General features: G+C 40.9%; 1 protein-coding gene across 3 annotated transcripts in view; it reads left to right on the top strand.

The window, feature by feature from the left end:
- The window catches only part of HTR1F (5-hydroxytryptamine receptor 1F), a 105,567-nt gene that overhangs the window by 76,344 nt on the left and 5,406 nt on the right, over positions 1-23,817 (top strand). Inside the window, exon 3 of one of the 3 annotated variants that reach the window (XM_038135681.1) lies at positions 16,657-16,750. The exons of the other annotated variants lie outside the window; for them this stretch is intronic. The gene's annotated coding sequence lies outside the window, so the exon portion shown is untranslated. The remainder of the gene's footprint in view (positions 1-16,656; positions 16,751-23,817) is intronic. 3 annotated transcript variants of the gene reach the window in all.

The raw sequence follows: 23,817 nt of genomic DNA, 5'->3' as shown, positions 1-23,817 counted from the left end.
CCTTCATTTTCTTATGCATTGTTTCCATTGGCTGTTTGGTACAGCTCATTCTTCCTCCCCTGAGGCAGCTCAACTTTTGCTCTGATGAGGAACTTCTGCCCAAAGGAGTTTGCTTCCAACTGAGGCCTGCAGAACAAAGTGATAACCCAAAAAAGTAGACCAGAACTCTCATACTACGTGCTCGGTGCTCTCCCCTAGCTGCTGTTACCTCCTGCAGTATCTGAGCGCACCACGGGGATAAGCAATGTTGGCCACAAAAACAACTAAGAAGCCTCTTCCTTGCTAAATTACCTTTCTTAATACACTTACTAGTTGTATTCATAATAGTTTGGATATCCTAAGCTATTTACAGCTGAAAACTGTTCCTTACTGAGCACTTTATTCTTATAGAGTATATTGTTTCAAACTGCCAAAATTGTCTTCTAAACCAAATTAATTTGTATAGCTTTATAATCTGGTAGTGTAAGTCAAGATCACTGCAAGTTCTGGTCTATCAAAACAATCTTAAAAGATGCAAGTTAATTTCTTTCTGGAAAACATATTCTGTTCTTTGTTTACAGCAAAACCAAACTGCAGTTACATTCACTTTGTAGACCATGTGTAAGAGCTGATGCTTTACTCAGTCATATTCCCCTAAGTAAAATCAAAACTTACAGCATCTGATCTATAAGGAAACACAAGGTCTTATTTCCCTTTACATTACTCTAGATATTTAAATTCATGGAAAGCTGTTTGTGACAGCTGTCAATGGCTTCCTGGAACTGGCACCCATTGTATTGAGCAGAGAACAGCATTTCTATGGCAACTGTCTCATCACATTTCAAAAAATGGACGCACAAGAAGCATTCATCACCTTCTACATTTCCTATTTTCTCAGCAGCACCTGGTCTTTCCATTCTCCCAATTCTTCAGGGCCAAGATAGAAAGAGAACACTTTCCAGTCAAGCTCTGTAGAAGTTTCTGGCTGCTTGGCCACCTGGTCATTAAAGCTCTGAGCTGATGGTTCCAAGAGATTTGTGTTATTATTCCTGCCTGTCCTAATGACTCGTAACAAGGCACAGCCAGCTAGAACTTCAAGTGTGCCCATTGTCCTAGGAAGCCGTTGAGGCTGCCAAGGATGTCCAGTTTATCTCTGCCAGAGGTAAACACAGCTAATACACCCTGGGCTGGCTGCTACCACCAGCTGCATGGAGGGAGGAAGGCTGTGATTCATCAGCTTTTTACCCCCAGAGGCCTCCAGAAAGGCATCACTTGTGTTTGTTCTGCTCTTCTAAACGCTCCTCTGAAATGCAGCAATGAAGAAATTGCTGTGTGAGAAGTGCAGTCTGACAAGCAGGAGGGACTTGGGAGGAAATACAGTAGAGCAGCATCCCCAGAGAGACTGGCCTTTGTGCTGCATATTTGCACCTGTGCTTGCTGAGACTGCAGTGATCTGAATGCAAGGCAGAGCTGCTCAGATTTTAGAGTTTCTGAGGAAGAAATGTAATGGTTATTTTTAACAAGGGTTTCTCTGAAGTAGGAAGAGACCTAGAATTCTATTTTTTTACTGTTTCTTCCCAAAATGGCTACTTTAGTATCCCCAGAGAGAGAAATATTTAAAGCATTATGTGCTCCATTCCCCTTTAAAAAGGACTATAAACAGCTACATCTCGTTCTGCAGCTCAAGCTGGCTATCATGGAAAAGACAGGCAAACAGAATGATTCAACCATTCTTACTTTCAAAGTCTTTTCTGAAAGATGTTCAAACTTTTGCCATTTTCAAGACTGAAACCTGTCAGTCACAACCCCCACATTTCTTTATGCTCTGTTAAAAGCATAAGATATGTGATTTCTTCTGTTAAGGACCTTTTGCAAATTTTTTTCAAAGAATGAGTGAGTTCTGTCTTATTTCACTCTTTTGTTCTAGTTCTGAATAGTATCAATGTGCTCAAATTTAGAACCACTGCACTGACCTGCTCTAAACATAGACATGCATGGGATGGAGTTTGGGTTTCCAAACTTGCTGTGTACCACATGAACTCTATTAACATGCTTTATTTGCATACTGTATTTGAACTTGAGTTACTTGGCTTACTACTGAAAATGTCATTTAAAAATAGTTGGTTTAAACATTTCCATTAGATACCTAATGGATCGGCTAAACATTAGTCCAGCAAATTAAAGAAAATCATCAAGCCAGCAAAACATGCTTCCTTAGCAAATTTCTCTCCTTATTTGTCCTTAAGGATCCCTTACTTTGTATACAAGCACACAAAATCTTTCAAATAACCTTGCTTTCCCCAATCATTTAGCATTATCTGTATGCAAGGTTATATTCATTATATCAATGAAATCGTTCATCCTTTAGTAATTCCCACAAAAATTAAAGCAATAAGTCTTGCCATTGTTGCTTTAAAAATAGCTAGGTATTTATCACCAAGAAAAGGCATTACTAAGAAAATGCATAGCACATTTATTGTTGTGCTGTTACAGCTTCATACTGCAGCATTGTGCTAATCAGCTCTCTTGTACAAATGAGGTCTATGGGATTTGAAATAGAATACGATAATTAGAGAATTGATATTCTATTAATGAACCAATTCCATTATTGCAGAACTAACATGATTATTGCAGAAAATGTTGCTCCTCTGCACTGCACTGTACTATTCCAGATGGAGTTCTAGAGAAATGGACTGCTGTCTAAGGAAAAGAATGTCTAGAGAGGGCCTTCATCATCCTGTAGTTCTCAAAATCAGCAGGGAATTCACAGAAAGTTCATCTGACAAGATTTTATACATATATATATATATTCCTATGTTTATATATCTATAAAGTAAGGAAAATTAACATCAATATTCCAGTGTTGGTTGAGAGCACCCACTTAATTGTTTGCTCCTGAGGGCAGGCAATTCTGGGAGAAAATTTTGGAGGAACTAACCAGTTTGAGGAAGGCCATTCAGAGGCTGCTGCTCAGGTACAGCAAGGTGGGCAGTGATAGTGTGAAATGTGAAACTTCCTCTGTTTCTGGGTGTACAGGTCTTAGAAATCACTGCCAGCCATCCATTCTAAACACAAAATAACTGCACAGTAACTCCCAAAGTTCTCCTTCCCCATAATACAAAGCTGTCATTGCAATGCAGGAGGTTGAGGATGTATGGAACAGCAATTTGAGGACTCTTATCAGATAGAAACATTCATTGCATTACTTGATAATGAAGAAAAGTCTTCTGCTTACCAATATTATCAAAAGTGCTATGATGCAGGAAATATTTCTATCTCTCCTACTAAGCCAATGCTTCCTACTAGCCTAGTACTTATAACCTTTAAATCCCAAACTCTAGGTCAAAGAAATGAGCAGAAAATTGCAGTAAATTGTCAGGCAACACAACTGAATGAACAAGACAACAAACTAATCTGATGATGAGGGAGTAAAAATTTGATAAGCCTTTCAGAACAGATGTTTCTTCAACAATCCCCTGTTATGCTGGTAAAACAGTTAATGCAATTTTGAACCTGGCAAGAAATTTTAACAACTCAATTGGACATTTCCTGCAGAGGAGTATATAAAATACTTCTACCTGAACTGAAGAATAAACTCATACAGGACATTGCTTGGCTTAACAAATTTTGGATTGATTTTAGAAAATTAGTATTAAGTGGTCTGAAACTACCAGGAAGACAGTCTAGCAGCCTACATTACCAAAAGTAACTTTGTGTAATTGTTCAGTTACAAAAAATGCTAGGAACAAACATGACTTCAAACACAGATTAAGCATCAAAGTCCCTTGAAGCCTATTGCAAGCACCAGTATATTGGATGAGCTGGGTCATAAAGAGAGCACAAGACATTGTGTACCAGCTTCCCACAGCAGCGTCACTCACAGCTGCCAGTTTAAAATAATGGCCCAAAGGAGCTTTTCCAAGTTATTCACGGATCACTTAGGAGGAAGGATGTGAGAGTTATTGGAAATTACTCCCAGTGGTATTGGTATGGGAAAGATGAGGTAACCAAAACCCACATGGGAAGGATGGCTCTGAGCCTGCCCCATTAGACTTCCCCAAAATGCTGTGGGCACAGCAGGTGGGGGCAGCAGGGCAGAGGGAGCAGGCACCTCCTCGCTGCACCTCACCTGGCCTCAGGCAGGCTGGAATCCAGGGGCTGGGAACACCAAGCCGTGGTGTCCAAGAGGACCACAGAACAGCTGCTGGAAGGAGATTCCCCACTCCCCTCCGTCCCTGATAGCTTTTGCTTTCTCAAGGACCCATGGCATGCACTAAGCTCTCAGAAGTCCCACCAGCAATGAGGGAGGCAGGAAAGGGTGATTTTGTGCAGGATTCCCAGCCCTGGGAATCAGGGGTCCCATCTTTGGCTCCAGTTATCCCTTTCAGGCTGTGCTGTTTCCTCACAAACCCCTACAACAACTTCTGCTACCACTTCTCCCACCCACTAGTGCTACTCGGAAAGATGCCTATTCCTGTATTTGGAGGGGGCTGTTTTGGGATTTTTTAGTGTGCATAAAAACCCCTATATATCTGTGTGTTTATAGACATTTTTCAATGTTATGCACACACAGTGTTTGCACACAGACACATTCTTCAAAACTACCGAGCAAACTCTTCACAGTTCAAGTTCTCTGCCTTCAAATGCCAAGGTCTCCCCAGTGATCCCAAATACTCACACATCCGCTGCAATTTCCTTTGAGAGACATTTCTTTCATCCTTGAGGAAATTTATTAAAACGCTGACTTTTCATTTAGGACACTTTCTAATTAAGTACCAATCTTTAAAGCTTCTGCCTTCTAAGACTTATTGTTCTTTGCACAAGATGAGAAGGCAGTCACAATTCATTGTCTTTATAGAGACACATATTAGTTCAAAAAATATGTATATTTAGCAGCTTGCAATTCCATGTCCTTGAAGTCAGAAGTGCTTTTATAGTTTAATATAGGGAAATAGCCAACTTTTGCTGTTTTAGACACAGGCCCTCAGCATATCCCCATGTTCATGGTACATCTTTAAAATGTGTAAATTTAGACTGTAATACATTGTTGAAGACTCACTGTAAGTTCTTTAGTTCCATAAACTGGGCCATTACCTCACATCTCATATTCCCATATTCTTGTTTATGAGAAACTGATTATTGCCAATGAGATAAAATCCAAGTGGCACCATTTACAATTTTCCAGCTAGAAGAGAAAGGGAAAAGGAGAATTTTAATAACAGAAGTATTACAAGAAAGCACCTGTCTTCTAAGAGTAAAACAAACAGGCTGAAATGAGATTAAGCCTAAATTCTCTTGCTTTTCCTCTGAGTTGCCTTTTACAAGGGTGTAAAGACAGCTGGTGAACCCCAAAGGGATAAATTCCCCATCAGAGGTTATCTCAATGTTGACATTACTAAAAACATCCTAAAAAATGCTCCATGCATGCCCTGCTCTGTTGGTTATCTTCACTGATGAACCACTGCAGCTCTGAAATTTTCATGCCATGTGTTCTCTGGCCACTGTGTAACAGCACAATGGACATGACAAATGTTCTGCTTGGAAATCTTATCTTTAGATTTTCTACTGTGGATCTCCTGGACAGGGTTCACCTACCTTAGCTCTAGAGGGCCACTTCTATATCTGAGTCAGTCTTCCAAGGCTCCCTTTACAATCAGTGGGGAGAAATAAGCACCTCCAGGCATAATTCTCTTGACTCAACTGAGACAGCTACTTCAGGCTGAGAATAACTCTGCCCTAGAGATGACTGCTTCCCTGTGGAGGGTGACAATTAAGGATTAGATGGCTGGATTTAGTCATTTAAATCAAATAATTTCTGGTTTAAAATGTTATTTTCCCCCAGTGCTCCCAATGTGGAGCATGACACACAGGTAGTGAAATCTCACACGGTCATAAGTGGAGTCTGTATACAATAACCTGCTGCAGAGTTTTCCCTCTAAAGAGCTGATTTTCTTTTGAGAGTGCAGACTCAACGTTTCCCAGGAGAAGAAAATGATCATTTTGGTCTAATTAATGTGGCTGAACATGTGTACTAAAATGGACTTCCTCCATTTTTCACCCTCATGTTCAGTGATTTGACAGAATACTTCACGCTTTTAGGTGCCTATTTCCATCCAAAACACTCTCTAAATAGCACTTGTAGCTAATTGATTTGTTGTAATTTACTTCCAGCTTGCTTTCTAATGCTCCAGCATGGTACTTTTTAAATTTTGAACACAGCGGAAGACCCTCCTGGGAGAAACACTTCTCTGAGCTTCCTCATGGGGTTTTCAAGCTGCAGTTCACAGATGAAGGAGCAATTGGAAGACAAACACCACCTCCAGCCATGCTAGAGGTGCATGAGGCAGCTGTCACTCCCACACACCTCCTGAGTGACTGCATTTCATCCTTTTGACCAGCACTGACAAGGAGACAGGGTGCTCCCTGAAGCTTATCCCTTTGGGATTTATAATAGGGGTGGCTGCTAGCATCATTCCTCTCCAGCTTATAAATGGCAGATTCCCAGAGGGAACAGAGAGGCCACTTTGGGAGCTCTCACATTCCCAGTCCCCAGGTCCAGTGTCATCAGTGCAAAGACAGACACAGACAGGTTTTATTTTGTCCATACACTCAAGCAAGGTACCACAGTGTCAGAATAAACATCAGCTGTGGATCTTTCTCCACTACCAGGAGCTTAGGCCAAGGGATACCTTTCTCCAACAGAAAAAAATATGCTATTACGTTTAATGCTTCATGTAGCTTCTGCTAAGAAACATAAGATCATTCAGTGTAAAGCATGGAGGAAAAGCTCAGCCTAAGAGAGGAAGGTGACAATGTAAAATGTGCCTGAAGGCAGCTTACCAACTACACAAATTACTCCAACTTTCCTTCCTGAAATTCAGCTGTTTGCTTTGCTTTTTGAGGTGCCAAGTACACTAAGGATAATGCCTGACCCCTTTGTGGCAAGGATAATCTACCCTAGGAACAACACTGGTGATGCCTCATCTGGAGCTGTGTCATCTGCCATCATTGGCAGAAAAGTGTCTTTTCTGGTCCCACTGTTTCCAAACCATAGCTCTTGCCAACAGCTGTGGAATCAAATATGTGCCACAGTTTAACTTCAGCCATGTGAAATGCAAAAGGGATCAACTTTCAAGTTAAGTACCAAGTTAATTTGAAAAGGAGGAGGCTGTTGCCCCTTGAAGCACAGTTGTTATTATTATGGCAGTTATTTTCAGCCATACTCTTGTTTCTGGAAAAAAAAATTCCTGAGAATGTAAGATGTGGAAAGAAATACTACAAAAATTGTCTGTCATGGATACATCCTTGAGCTACACCTTTTTATGTAAAGGATCTTCCACCTGTAGCTCTGCCTTGGCTGGAAGAAAACCCAAGAGTCTATTTCTGACTTGTTATGTTGAAGCACACCAAGAAGTACTTAGTCAAGGAATTTTGGCTTTACTTGGAGAGAAGTTTACAGCTGTTGACCAGCTAAATTGTCTTGAAGTTATTTATACTCAGCTCTTTCTCATTAGCAACTAAGAAAATCACTGCATCCTTATGCAAGTCATGGTGAACATGTTGATTTGCCATGTCTGAATCCCTGCTTTAGATGTTTGAGGCACTTGGATAGCTTCTCCTGGAAGGAGGCACCTTTTGGCAGGGGTATTGTGATGGATCAATTAACAGGATCAATCAGCATTTGATTTCAGCTCACCCTGTGCACCCATCGAGGCTCCCAAGGACTGGTGCAAAGTGCTTGCACCCTGGACTCCAGCTTGCACCTTCAAAAACCCTCCTACACTACCACACCTGGGTGAAACCATAATTGCTTCAAGGTAAAAAACCTTATAAATGCAGATGCTGCTGAAACCAGTCATCCTTAATGGTAGGCTCCTGGTATCAGACAGCTTTTCAGCATCCTAGACAACCCATTACATTTCCAAATGGCTCTCCGGGCTTAATAAATCACCCCGTGAAGTTCAAGCAAGAGCTCACAAAGTCCTCTGTAACCTTTCGGTGCGCTTAGGCTGGATTTCTACCTGATGGATCAGAAGCAGCAGACCCAAGAAGCAAATCTGCTCCCCAGGAGATGCATCAGGAAGGATTTGATGCTGGGTTCTCTGCTGCAGAACTAATGGACAGTGCTCATGGCTCAGACCACTTGCAGACTGTGCAGAGATTGGCAGGGAAAATGTGACCAGCTCGCTGCTGCCAAGGGGTATGGAATGGGAAAGGCAGCCAAATGGGAGCATTCGGTCAAATTGCACAGAAAAATATTCTAAAAGCTCTATGAAACAGGGGACTGAGCTCAGCTTTACTTCCAGACACGTTTGCCACTAGAGCAAAAGGAAAGTACTTATTTGACCCCTCCTGGAGCATTAAGTTGCCCATTTTTCACATTTCTTTGCAGCTAAAGCAAAAAGGTAAAAATCTTGTCTTTAAGTTTGTTGGTGTCTGTGTTTCTAGTAGATAAGGAAGGAAATGGGGGGCCAGGAAATAGTCAACTTCTCTCCCTACTCATAGACACTCTGCTGCTTATATTTTCAAACATCTAAATGATTAATAAAACAAAGAAACCCAAAAATCAATTTTAGTGCCATGTGTTGTTGGCAATCCAGATGTCCAAAGACAAAAAATGGGTAATTAAATTTATACGTATGTGAATTTTCTATTGTCAGTCATTATTAGTGTCATAATTCTATGTGTTGAAGGAAGGGCTACATCTCCTTGATAGAGAAGGTTTATTTCATTAACTCCTTATGTACAAGTAGGAAAATTACAGTAAAGCCTACAGGAACAGGTGCACCATTAAGCCTAAGTATTAAAAATACAATTAAACAAATACAATCTCTGACATACTGTTTGCAATATTGCAGAATAGGAAAATACTATTTAACCACATTTAATTCCTTTAAATCATTTCCATTTTAGATATTTAGCTATAGCACTTCCTAAGGCTGAGACTCATTTGATTTAAATATCAATGCAAGATGACATGTTCTTTAAAGGTATGCAGGAAGTCATGTAGATGTTAAAAGAGTTTCTCAAGAAATTTATGCATGAGGTTTTTTATTCAGTTTCATGGAGAACAGGAGACCTTTATGAGCTTTTTTCAGGTCATAAACAGAGCTTTAAGAAAAGCAAGCAGCTGAATCTATGACTTTTGGCTAAAGTCAGTAAATATAGGCAGTATGGTTGTTGTGTTTTCAAAAACTCTCCTATATATGACTACAGCATTTGCACTAAAAGCTTCTTTATAGCAAATATAACATAATTTCTAACCACACAAAACCACGTCCAGAAGGAGGCATGTGGACTCCTCACTCCCTACCAAATGAATTGTTAGTTCTCTAGAATCTGTAGCATGCATAAAGGAATTAAAAAAACCTCCTGACTGAACAGGACACAGAACTTGAGTGAGACTTTAGTGTTCTGATCAAATGGCAGTAGAATTTTAAATGAAAAGCAAAGTCTTGAAATGGCAAGAACTGCTCAGACTGACATTTTTACTCTTGTCAGAAGAAAGTTCCTGTGCTCATCAGTCTCATGTTTTGATAGATAAATGGTCCAAATAGTGCTCTCCCAGCAGTCCCAAACAGCATTTGTGGCATTCTTAAAGGCAGTTGCTTTTCAGACTGAGAACACATAGATAAATACTTAATAACACAGCTTATGAAAACTTTTCAAAGTCAATTGCCTTTCCTCTGACACACCTTTTGCTGATGTTACATAACTGCTTTTAAAAGTGCAAATGCAGTAAACATAATCCATGGTGAACTGAGAATATAAAAAGACCTATTCCCACATATAAGCCACTGCAATCTATAACACCACTTTTATTAGCAAACTGCAATGCAGCCAACACATGGAGATGAAGAAGCCTCAAGTAACTGCTGTTGTTATTATTATTGTTCTTATGAATCTCTCATACAGTGAAAGTCAAAAATCCAAATATTTCCTTCAGTTCCAGACTGGAAAATAACTTTGTCATGCCACAGAGTCAAGCAAATGAAGAGCCCCCTGCCACCAATTTCCTAAACGGATGTCTCAGCAATTATTCTGCAGACTTCTGTTAGCACAATGCTGTCACTGACGCAGCCCAGCTTCCTTCTCAGGCATACTTCCCACCCACACAAAAACTCAAGAAGGCACACTCCCAGCAGTTGAAAAAAAGGTCAAAAGCACCTCTTCCCTACAAATGCACCTACTCTTACATGTGAGCAAAAGAAGAGCCACAAGAACACCAACTTCTTGTAATTCGAAGACAGCTCAAGATCCTCCTTCTGGGTATTCTGTAACAACTATCATGGCAGTAAAATATTTTTAATCATATTAGGCTGAAAAAATACATTATTAAGTAACAATCAAACAGTTCTTATCTTAAAACCTATTAAGGCTTACAGACCCTAAGCCTTGATCTGGCAATTGTTCAGCCAGACATAGAAAAATGTGTCTTAGACCATCAGTAGCACAGGGCAAGGAGCCCAGGCTGGAATGCATCTATTTTTCCCAGCTGTAAAGGAATTACTGGGGGAAAAGGACTGATAAATAATTGTCTTGTGTTCAAAGCATCTGATGAGAAAACCCCCTTTTTGCTGCATTTCATTATGCAAACAGGAGGGGATGAGAGAAGAAGAACGGAGGACCTGCTGTGTCCCCGAACACAGCCCTGCTGATAGCAGCTCCCTGAGGCTTCAGCCATTCACTCTTTCAGAGCCCCAAACTTCTCATCATCACTTGTCTTTGGAAAAGTTACCTTGAGCAATGTGCAACCATTTGACCATGCTGACACCTGTGGATACTGAGCATTGTTATTTTCGAGTGGTTCTGCAGCATAACTTTATGGGGGTCACTGCTGGCACTCCACACCACGGCATCCAAGCAACCTTGGATGAAATTAAATAGATGTGATTAAAGTATCCTGCACTCAGACTGAAGGAAGAACAACAGATTATGGATACTTTCTAGCCTAAATGCATTTTACACCTTAATTCAATATTTCCATTGCAGGACTATCTGCAAAGCTGACAGTTTTCAATATATTTTCGAAGCGCAAGTGCTGTATTGTCCATTTTACAGACTGAAGTCATTCACTCACCAAGCTCTCCTAGTACTTCATGAAGCGTGATTTCTTAGCATTCACAAAGCAACAGCAGGGATCCCACCACCCTGCTTGGTATCAGCTGCTGGACACTGCAGGGTACGTGGGATCCTGGGCATGCAGGGCGGATGCCAAGGTGGCAAAGAGGTGCCCTGGTACAGAAGAGAGAAATCAGTTCAGGGAGGCGGGAAGGGGCCAGAGCTGTTGCTTGATTGGTATTGTCCTGCTCAGAAATCCAACAGGGACCTTTCCAAAACAGTTTTGGCACTGATATCCATTTCTCCCAACTGAATAACAACTTCTAGCATTTAGACAGATTCATCTGTTTCACAGGCCTGAAGAGGCCCATTTTCACACAGTTCTCTAAATCGGGCAGAGGCAAACAAAAAAGAGCAGCCAGGTTCTCTGAGCTGGGCAGATGCAGCTTCTTTTATTCAGGATTACCCACATGGACACCAGCTACACTGTTCCTGCTGCAACATCCACACAAAGAACATAATTCCTTCTTACCACCCAAATTCAGCTCTGCTCACCACAGGAAAAGTAATTATCTGTTAATCATCACAGAAGTCAGAAGCCAACATAAAAGCAGAAGTTGTATAAAAAAGAAAACCCACAACAACAGACCATGTCAGGTACCCATTTATCTAAATTAAAATCTTTATCCGTTTCAGTGTAATAAGGAGCATAAACCTACTGATCCCATTAAATACAGCTGAAAAACATCTTACAGCAATGCTTTTCATCATAACAAAAGGTTAATCTAATGATCCTGTGCCATATTTGAAGGTTGTAAGACAGTCAAATTTTATTTTAGGGGGTTGGTTTGTTGTGGTTGTTTTTGCTGTTTTCTGTTTTGTTGGTTTTTTCTTAGGCTTGGTGGGGGGGTTGCTTCTTTCTTCAGTGCTCTTCTGCACCTACTTTTTACAAAATATCTTATCTTGAATTGAGGTAAGATAAACCTTCACAGTATTTAAAGGTCTGCGGCATTTTTTCCACTACTGCCTGAAAATAATAGGGAAGCAATGACTTGTCAGTGCATTGCATTTTTACCTCAAACAACACTACCTCAAATGACAAATTTTAAGAAAGCTCCGCTTGTTTGTTATAGGGTTTTTTCCAAATTAAAATTTGAATTTGGTCTTAGAATAGTTGATGAATGAATGGTTATGTCTTTGCAGTTTTCTTCCATCCAGTGCTATTATCTAGTGAACAGAGAATTCTGACAGTCAATATTATGGTCAAACCAGGTCATACTGCAATAATCAAAAGAAAATGTGTAAGTGTATAATACAATGTTATTTCCCACACAACCAGTTCTAAGATTTTAGATAAAGTTGCTGCATGGCCTAAATTAATGCCTAATGATTTATTTTTTTTTATTATTAGGAGGCATTATCAGAAACAGAGAGACAAAGAAACTCAAATTCTTTGCAGGTAGAAAATACTGTGACTGCTTGCCTGGGTCTAAAACAATCCATTTGAATTTTCAGAAAGGATAATAACCTTGCAGTAGGGGTCAAGTAACAGCAGAGCCAGGAACTGCAGCTAATGGTGTTGGAACTTTTCAACCTCAAATCCCAGAGCTAAGCAAGTACAAACAGATGGAGCTTCCATGTAAAAATACATATAGTTTTTTCAGATGCTGGCAACCACAGCCATTTTTCCTGTTCCAACAGCTGGTGATATTGCTATTTTTCTTCAGTCTTACTTGAAGCCTTGGATACTTAGGTCAACTGATTAGAGAGAGCATCCCCCTGATTTATACATATATAACTACCTGTGTCTTTTTAAGAAAGCCTCTAATCCTTTGGACTAGGAAAGGGAATAATTGGTATATATGAACTAGTCACATCCGAAAGATTGTGAATAAAGAAACAAAGAGGAAAAATAATCACAGAATGTAATGTCAGCATTTACTGGCTGAAAATGGGAAAACTTGAAATGAGGAAAAAAAAAACCCAGGGTATTTTACAGAAGTGGGCACTTGTCTGAATCTGTTCATTGCTCCTTTCCAGAAGAGTTAACACTATAACATTCTTCAGCTTCAAAGAGCAAAGAAGCATTTTGAACACTAAGGAAATGTAGTTTTCAATGATGACTTCTTAAAATAGAAAACACAGAAATGATGGGGAAAAATATGATGCAATATACACATGGGTACCTACACAAGGGCAAACAATGTCAGAACCTGTACTACAGGTCTCATTGCTTATCAACAGTACATTGATGTTAAAATGTTAAAAGCCTTTTGCCATAAATATCAGTAGCTTCAGAGGTTAAAAATGAAAAAGCATTTTTGAGCATACAGCTTTGACGTTATAATTTGGTCTTTTCCAATCTCCTAGCAGAAAAATAGTTTTTCATGCTCTAGTCCATAGGGAAATCCTCCAGCTTCCCAATGTGACAGTTGGGCTGTAAGCAACCCAGAGAAAGGAACTCAGCATTTCCAGCAGTGCTAAGCATGATGTTGTTGTTCCCATACATAACAAACAAGCCAGATCACACAGAAGCAAGGGCTCACCTTTGATTTTTCCAGGCCTCTTCCAGTCTCTGAAGATCAGCACTTTAACCATTTTGCTCTGTCCTTTTACTCTTGCTTTTTACCATGTTATTATGTGAAAGCACATCTTACAATCTTGATCTCTCTCAGAAACTACAGGGGCCACAGAAAACCTGCAGTTGCTGAGATTCCACCCGAGGTTTTCTGAACTCTCCTGCAGCAGTTCAGTGCACTGATGTGCATTCTGTGGATTTGGGCAATTAGACACAGTCTGTTTAATGCTTCTTTTCACAACCAAACTAATATTTCATGTTGTCATGTGCAAGTTCAGTCAAACAGGTTTTTTTTTTTAAACAGTCGTTGTGAAATATATTGAAATACATTGCAAGAGTGCACCAGGTTTTCAAAGAAACATTCTTATCATATAAAAACAAAAATTTCATTTTCTCAGCATACAACTTAAGGAGAAAGCAGCTGCAAAATTATTTCCTCTTCAGGTTATGATTACAATCTAAATCTAAAAGTTAGATTTGCACAACCCTCTTTTGAAACTTCATAGGTTTTTCTTACTCAGGAAACGAAGAGCTAAAGTGCTGCCTACAAGAATCCCTAGGACAAAGTTGTACCTAAACTTCTATACAGTGCTGAAAGCTTTCATAGTCATAATGTTATGTTTTAAAAAGATCTTAGAAAGCCAACATTGATAGATTCTCAAAGGAAAAAAAATCAGCAACAGGAAAACTAAAAACTTTTAAATACTCCCTTAGTCTATCATTCAAGATTCTTTAGCTGCTTTATCAATGAGAAATTTTGGGGGTCAACTGGAGCTGGGTGATCTTCCTAGGCAATGATCATTTGTATTGAATTCCTGGGACAGCTATAAGGTTGGTTTTCATAATTAATTCTGAATCATCTGTTTAAATTTAAGGAGCCATTCACAGTCATCTGTGCTATGTGTCAAGTGTCACAACTACATCTGAATTATGCAAAGGAAAAAAGTTGTGTGTGACAGTCTGTTATTTTCCTATCAGAAATGAAAATGAGTTCACAAAGCATTAGAGAGCTGAAGAGCTGATTTAGTAATCACAGCATCTACAACAAGAGACCTGGCACATCCAGGGAGCTTCCTAAGGAAGATAAATCCTTGTTTCTGTGTTTGGACATTTTTGACGCTGTGCTGGTGCTACAAGTTTTCTGGAAAGTGTTGTACCCCCAAAAATACACCCAAGGCTGAATGTTTCCAGGAATTCTTCAGCAAGCTTTGATGGCAGCTGACCACAGAGACATTCCTTCTCTGCCAAAATAGGATCTTGGGAGATTTTGGTGGGCTCCCAGTCCTGACCACGCACCAGTCATTTCCAGACCAGCTGCCAGTCTGGGCCGGTGGCAGACAGCTGCTCCAGTTTGCCTTCCTCTCATCCTCACTGCTGCAGACACACACTGAGCCAAGGAAACCTGCCAGAAATCTCAGAAATCCCACACACTGACCTCCACAGCCCTGTGTGGAAGTGCTGTTTGATGCATCTTAGGTTTTCAAGGAAGTCGTTGTTTTTGTATCATGTCAATGCAGTTTAGCACCAGTGTGGGATACAGACACATGCAAACACTAAGCAGGGGTTACTCCAGCAGCCCTCCTTCCCAGCCATTCCACTTCCTCAAGTGCTCCTCACAACTCTTGCACGTGATGTACTTTCCTCTATCTCCACAGCTCTCCTCATCACACACTTGATTTCATGCAGGCTGGGACTTATTCTGCCTAAATGCTGCTGCTTTTAAAGAGAATCACATTGCAGTGCAGTAAGAAACTGAAGTAAAGAGAAAGGCATGCTCAAGAGCTGCAGAGTAGAAGTGGAAAATGTGAAAAGGAGGAAAGCTAAAGCCCAATCTGCACTAGAGAAGTTTTGCCAGCATAGCTGCATTCCAGATCTCAAGACACAGATGGTATAAACAGCCCTGGAACTAATGGGGTTTCTGCCATTAGCATTTATGCCAATTCACTGTGTGAACATAATTCTTCTGGCTAAAATATTCAGTTGTGTCAATGCTAGGATTTAAATCCCTAAAAAATAACTAAAACCAACCAAACAAACAGAAAAAAACCCCAACAACAAAACCTCCACACAACAGGAAAAGCACACAAAAGACGCAAATGAGGACTTTCTGGTTATCCCGTGGTGCTCATGGAAAGTCTGATCAGTTACCTGCCCACATTATTGCTCTGTCTCCATTCAGGAGAAAGCAGGTACAAGAACTCTGTATTGTATCACCAGCACTGTGGCACATATGCATAGTATAGCAAAAACCACATCCTGGTTAGTATAGATCTAAGTTTGAAGGCACAGAATCTGAATTTTAGAAAGACAGCCTCCAACCTAAGTGTACAAGTCATCAAGGCGAGTGGAAGTCATCAAGGCAAGGCAGTCTGGCATCCTCTGGCAGAATAGCACTGTCTGAAAGAAAAAACCAAACAGTCCTCCCCAACAAAATCCTGTGCCATGGATGCATCACTGTGAGAAAGTTTCCACAAATTCTTCCTGCTTTTCTGGCAGCTTTCCTCCATACTTTTCCCATGGAGACAGGACAAAAATAAAAATCTTGAATTCTACTTCCTATAAAAGGTTGATGATCTTAATATCCCTCCCTTTTCCAAAATCATCAGCTTTAAGGACTGTTTTGTTTATTTTGCTTGAAGTACTTCTTGGCCAGGGCTACATGCACTTCATTCAGGGGAAACAGCCTGAATTGTCTCAGTCCTGATAAAGGAAATGTTGGAGAAGTGCTGTTTAGGGCAAACCTAGTGCAGAGTTTGCATCTGATAGGATTATCCCATGCCATATGGATAATAAGATCAAGGGGAAACGATCTTCAGTCTCCAAGATGATCAGATGAGGACTAGAACAAAGACAAATGACACAGTGGTGAGAAGTACAGAGAAAGACACTGGGAAATATGCAGTGAGACAAATACTATCTGAAATAGCAACAGTCTACAAAAACTACTCAGAGATGAGATTAAAGATTAAGTGAATTTTGCCATCTATCCTAACTGTAAGTGATCAGCCACAGACTTGTGCTGTTCTTGTGTCACACAGAATCCTGCTGCAGATGAGGAGCACAGGGACGTGTCGTTCTCACTCCTCTTCCAGCAAACTCTTCTGAGACCAGTTCTCCCTCAAAGCTGTCCTGGTGAGCACACAGCAGAAAAATAATTCCCCAACTGTTGGTCCAGGGTATAGTCTGAAAATCATGGTTTGTTATGTTATAGATTGAAATAGAGATCTTTTCCAGGCACACATTTGAAAATACTGTTTTGCCACTGAACCACCTCCTTGTAAACGAGTTTCAGAGGGAGGTCTATCACTGAAGGAGGTTTGGGACTTGCAGCCGCACACACAAGTGTTTTCAGAGGGCTGTCAAAGAACACATGGCCTCAAAGCATAAGGATGAGTGGGAAGCAGGAGAAACAAGGCTGCATTTTATGACTGTTCAAGCAAACTAAAACTGCCTCTCAACCTCCTTGCTCCAGCACTGCCTTGTGGCTCCTACAGGTTTCAAGGCCTTACCTGAAAAGGCAGTTTTTTTGGAACACAAGCAAAGCCATTCTGCATTTTCAACCCCCTGTACAAATTAAGTTGATAGCAATGAAAACAAGCCACTCCTGCCTAGGAAGAATCTAGCTGTACAAATTAGATTTAAAAATGGGTGATTAGTCACTTCTTTGATTCACTACCAATGAAAAAAAAAAAAAAAAAACTTCAAGTAAAAACAAACAGGAACCTTGCTTTTTCTTCACCAGGACTAAAGTAAAAAATTTAAACTTTTTCTTAATACAGAAAATTTTTGGTTGAATGGAATATTTCAGGCATGTTAGATCCAAACTAAAGAAAGGATGAATGCCAAAGAATAGGGATGGGAAGTGAGTGGCCCACTTATGTTATGGGGGGTTCAAGTTCAGATCCCAGCCCCAAGTCCAAGGGGATATGTGCCTGTAAGGACAGGGTGGTAGCCACAGGGTTACATGAGATTTTGTCTTTACCATCATGGACATGCCATTTTGCTCAGTGTGGAGCTCACACTGGGGGATGGGGTGCTCAAGCACTATTTCTCACATATATTTATTTATTTAAAGAGCTTTGAGCATCAGCAGCAGAAAAGATGGCAGGAAGCAGTTCCTATGGGCACTATTGTCCAGGACCTGATCTTCTGGGGCTCTTCCACAACCTATACAACACAAGAGACACCTAGCCAGGCCTTTATCCTGAGAAATCTGGATTAGGGGCTCAGACCAGCCTCAAATAAGGGAGGAAACCAAATCTCTTCATCTAACAAAGAAACAAATCACTGTCGTCTCTTCTGGAGAACTATGAATAGAAGAATGAAATTTTCTCTTTCTCCAGCCAAAAATTATCAAATCAGAACAGGTTCATTCTGTGACCACCCAAGTAACTGAAGCTGGATTTGGGAGCCATGTGTTATATAAGCAAGTCCATCATCCTGTATTCTTGCTGCTCTTCCTTCCCTCCCCCCCACACCCCTCAGCTAGATTAAAACAGATGGCAGAGGGACATGAAATAAAGAGCAAACACAGGCAAGTGACTAATTTTCCAAAAGGAGACAGAAAGCCAAATCCTTAACTTCAATGTTAGAAGCAGCAAGGAATGCATAATTACCCTCTGAACATCACATTCCTCCAACATAAGCAGATGCAGTGGTTGCTAGAGATAAGATGACAACAAGCAGGGGAGGGATCCTCCAGGCAAGCTTGACAGGCAGTCTGGGACTACACTGCAGTTCTAGACACACAAGCAGAGAACCTGGCAAAGGAATCAATGTGGGAAATATGAAGGTGAGTTAATTACACCAAGGAGATGAGGACAGAGTGCTCCAGTGCTTCCCTTTTACCAGAGAGCACTGTCTTCATTCCAGTCCTGCTGGAGTTGGTGCCTGCATCTCTCTTGTCAGCATCCAGTGGCAGAAGGCAAATTCCCCTTCCCTGACAGCTCAAGGAAGGCTTCAGACTTTGCATTTCAGCTGCTTCAGTGGAAGCACTACGTATCTCTGTTGGTTTTGCTCCAGAAGCAATAACATGACAAAGTAGACATTTGGGGTGGTAATTTTCAGGACTAAGTCTACCAGAGTTTGTCATTTTAGCCATTTGGGATTATTTCTGCTGGCAGAACAAATTTAAAGAGACACCCAAAAAATTTAAAGCAAGCATAATCTTTGTTATGCCTGACACAAAGCATACTGCAGCACATCATTTTGCCAACAGAAGGACTTTTAAGAATGTTACACAGCTAAGAAAAGCACCAATCCAGGTTCAAGGCACAGAAAGGGACTTTCCTTTGCCATTCTGTAAGAAATCAGAGCACCTGTGCTCAGACATGGAGATACCTATTCTCCAAGACTCAGATTTGTTTCCTTCCTGGGTTATATTGGTATTCAGGGCATGCTGCAAAGCCTATTTATTTGCCCATGCTTCTCCTGAGGTGTGCTTGGGAGACAGAACTCCACATTATCTTTAGCTGATATTAGTTCAATTGATTTGCCTGTAATTTTGCAGTTATTTGCTGTCTGTGTTTCTAGGTCTGTTGTGACCTTTCACAAGTGAAAATTATAAATAACTGCAGTTTGTGGAGACTCATACAAGAAACACTAAACAGCTTTTAAGATATTCCTCCTGCTGCCAATACACTTCAGGTCCACACTGTGCTCCCATGGACTGGATAGCATCACCTAAAGAGGGAATCTTAAACATTACTTTAGCATGCATATACAAATATTTCCTGACAGATTAACAACTGGAAATAACTCTACCTCTGAGTTAAGTGGCAGATACGGGAAAAAAAATAAATAAAAAAGAAAAAATAGGGTTTTAAGCATGAAGAAATGCAGACTGGGTAAGGAGAGTTGGCAACCTTGTAATTTCTGCTTCGCACTTCAATCTGCTGACAGACATCTACTTTGCATTCCAGGAAAGGCAGGCTAGCTGCAGCAGCCTTCAGCTGGCAAGGAAGTTCCCTTACAAACCTTGTCCCAGGGATGCGCTGTGGCTTTAGGAGCCTTAGGAGGAGTTATTGGCAGGAAAGAATTTAGGGACACCAAGAATCAGGTGAAAGTGTCCCTCTGCACTTCTTTCTCTGTTGGGACACTGGGGTTCAAGATCAAAGTACACATCCCCTATCAGATCCAAGTACAAGCTCCTCTTTCTTAAAAGGGGATTTTTTTTTAATCTAAAGCAGCAATATTTCCCTTTACTCACACTAAATACAATGGATGAAGCTAATTGTCATTAGTACATCACTTTGTCAGTATCTAAAGACACACAATCATATTAGGGAGGATTTGTACAAGTTCATAAAGCCTCATAAACAATTTTAGATCAAATTGGCTTGCAGGTCAGAGTGGCCAACAGAGCAAGGGACACCTACTGGCAAGTGAAGTGTTTCATTTCCAAAGCCAGCTGAAGCCTGGTGGAAGGTGGAAAAGTAGGAGCTTTCTCTGCCCTGGCACAACTTTGTGTTTACTTAAAGCACAAAGGCTGCTATTGCTGCCTGTAGCAGTTTAAATGCCATAAATTCAATCCCTGGCTTATTCTGCTGTCTGATTACTGTTACTGTTTTTTAATTAAGACACATTTTGCTAATGAACCCACACAGAAAAAAAAAAAGCAAACACCTTCTTCCATCCCTCCTAGTACTCAGAAAACCTGTATTCAAAAGCAGTAATTAAACCGTAATCAGCAAGTTTTCTCCCCACCAATGCTTAAAGCAATATTAAAACAAAAAAGAAAAAACAGGCCAAAAAATCAAGAGATGCACATTTCTAGCACTTCAATCTACATTCAGAACCCCAAATAGCAGACTGATGATGCCTTTCCCAAAGTGTCGTGGTTTGAGAGGAAGTGAGTTTTTGGGAGGTGGTGGTGGTCAAACCAATAGGTGCTCAGATGTGAATATTGGCACCTGGTTTGGCCATTGAGGATATGGATACGCCTCTGAGAACACAGGGGTTAAAAGCAAGGAACTCCCAGGAGAACTCTCTCTCTTGGTTCCGGTGGATGGAGAGGTCAGACCTCCCCTGCCCAGCTGCGGGCTGGGCGGGGGAGGGGAAGCCACGAGGCCGGAGGGAGGTAGGCCGGAGCCTTGGGCAAGGAAGGGACGTGAAGGCCCCTGGCCCCGGCAGGACGAGAGTGAGTCCCCCACAGAGATGGAAGGGTGGAAGAACTCTGAGAGGCATCGGGCAGCCCCCCTTTCCCAGGAGGGAGAGATAGAGAGAGAGGTGCCAGTGCTACCTTGAAACTTGATAGCACTGGCCTGGCCGAGAAGGAGAAAGGGGGGGGGGCGGCAAGGAAAGTGCCCGGCAGAGCCAGCGTGGGAGTTCTGGACGAGTAGAGACTGTGATTTTAACCCTTTCTGTGGGATAATGAAAACCTTGCAAATGCTGATCCTCCGGGAGTTGAAGGAGAAGAGAGACGGGGATAAAGTAAGAGGAAATACGCAAGTGTGATGAAAGCTGTGAAGGTTGAAGAACGACTGAGAGAAGTTGAGAAGAATCCTAGGTGGAGGAGATGATGGAGTGGCTTTTGGCTGGACTTTTCTTGTATGGCCATGGACAGAACCTTTCCTGTAATACAGAGACTGCATTTTAGGGGGAGGCGGTGGCTTGGTGCGAAAGGAGTGATGTGAGCGGAGACGACAGGTGATGAGGTGATGGTGCTCTCGAGACCCCTCGGCCCCAGGGGGTGAAATATTGGGGGGGACTAGTGTCCCAAAAAGGCGAGAGACTGTCGTTTTCTCCTGGAACTGGGTGAAGCATCCTTGAAAAGGGAAACACTAAAAGCAGCTCTGGTCCATGTGCAGTGGTGAGAGCACTGAACATGGAAGGAAGAAGTCACAAAGTGTGGTGCTGAGTGACGGGGAAACACAGCTAGACTCGGCTGTGTTTCCAGGGGAAATTGCCTATGGTGCAAGAGGGACTCATCTCTCCTTGATGAAATGAGAGGTGGATGTCGGAAGGGTGGAGATGGACTGAGTTGATTATTTGAAGGGTGATGGACTGGATAAAGATCTAAGGTTTTGTTTTATTCTATGGGAAATTGAGTGGGGGGAGGAGAAATGTTTGAAAGGTTTCCATCTTGCTCTCTGTGTGCTCATTTTATTATAGTTCTATAATAATAAAAATTTTTTTCCTCTTTGTTTACAAGTGGAGGCCTGCTTTGCTCTGTCTCTGATCGCATCTCACAGTCGACACCAGGGAGAATAGGTTTTCATGGGGGCACTGGCATTGGGCCAGCGCCAAACCATGACACAAAGGTATTCCCAGTCAGGTTTCTCTAGCATTAGGCATTTTTAATTATTTTTCATGTTTTCAAGGGCAGATTAGTACTGTTTTCCAAACCTGGAAGGGCAGACTAAGGCTGTTGAACAAGATCAATTACACTGTTATTTTGTAAATCTTAGTCACAAATGTTGGGTTATGGGCTTAATAACACACTCGCATGCTCAAGAAAAGCTGAAACACCAGCAACATACATTTTTATTGAGTGGCCACTAGACAAACTCATTGTTTACTTTTGTGATAAGGCTGAACAGACATTTTCACCCATGCCTTCTAAACATGATCAGTAAGATGATATATGCAAGATGTAAGATATATATGTAAGATGATATATGTGTGTGTTTACAGACAAGGAAGTATTTACATTCAGGTCACCTTAATTTGCCAGATCTGGAAGGGAAGGAAAAAGGATATGTAGAAGTGGCTAATTCCTCAAAATAATAATATCCTTGTGTCCAAGATAAGAGGCATGCTATCTTTGGTGAACAGCAACTTCCTTTGTTTACAGAGCTCTTGTTCAACAATCATAAATAATAATAAATAAATAATGAATAAAGTACAAGACACCATTTTCACCAGTCTTAAATTCAGGACAATGTAATGCAATCAAAATTTCAAGTCTTTCCAGAGTTTTGGAACAACAGCTTAATATTGAAAAGGTAATAATAAAAAACAACACTTCCATCTGCAGCAAGAGCAGGGGCCATGGAATTTGAGTTATCAGTGATAAGCTGATAGATTCTACAAGAGGGGCACTGAGCTGCCAACTCCACAAAAGTAGCATTACAAACATCTGGACTGTAATAATTCTTCTGAAAATAGCTGCATGCTTGAAATAGTTACTGCTAAACCCATTCCACAAGAGATAAATCATGCTACTAAGACAAAGCAGTAACAATAAACAAACTAAGGTTCCAGGGAATTCCTCTTGTTTTACAGTGAATTAGCAGAAGCACTGTAATGAATTTGCTCAAAAATTGACAAGGAAAGGCTAAAGCAGAGGGGTCAGCTCTCCTACATTCTAATCCAGTGCACTGTCTACAGGATCATCCTTCATACTCCTAAAAGTGGGTTGGTTGCTTGCTGAGGTCAGAAGCCAACCACAGCAACTGACTGAACCGAGTTCCACTTAAGAAAAAAATCCAGAATTAGGTCACTTCTGGCCATTATCAAAAGAGAAAGAAGCATCAATCCTTAAATACTGCCAGTGCTTGAACTCCACATATTTAAAAAACAATCTTTTTAGTTAATGATCACCCAGTAAAGCTGCACCAGTCAGAAAAGGATCCCCACCTCACTCAACCAGGAAAGCCACCAAATTTTGCGACTGGCAATCCTAAGCAGCACGGCCCTCATGGCTCTGCCTCCACACAGAGAGGCATAATCACTGCACAGAAATGTGCGCATTTCTGTCACTGTGCTTCTCATAAAGAGCCTCCAAATCACAGCAGCAGTAAGGAAACTACTGATTCCTGCACGCCACTTTTACAAATCTACCCATAGTGTCTTCCTTACTCCACAGTCTCAAACTGAAGAATCTTTCAAAAACGATTAATCAGCTTTCATTAGCTCTAAATTGCTTTTTCCTTGCTTGCAATTAAGAACTAATATCCAAAGAGTTAGAAATTTATAAGGTGATTAACCATAATGAGTGATTAACCATAGCATGATCAACTGCTGAATACCAACAGATATCTTAGTTTTTTCCCAATAAACTTTTTTTCCCTTTGTATTTGCACAAGCTTGAAAAGCAAGATTTATTTAGCAGAAGTTGAGCATTCACCAGATAATAGCATATGTGTCTGTTCTTTCCCTAGAAGGCAGCTAGCTACAGACAAAAATATCTGCAAAAACAGAAATCAGTGTGGATTCAGAAGGTTTTAAGGTGACACTGACATGATGAAAGATCTATT

This window comes from Motacilla alba, chromosome 1, assembly GCF_015832195.1.
Source record: "Motacilla alba alba isolate MOTALB_02 chromosome 1, Motacilla_alba_V1.0_pri, whole genome shotgun sequence".
Classification (NCBI taxonomy): Eukaryota; Metazoa; Chordata; class Aves; order Passeriformes; family Motacillidae; genus Motacilla; species Motacilla alba.
Note: the sequence above shows the minus strand (reverse complement) of the source record. Positions and strands in the feature narration are given on the sequence as shown.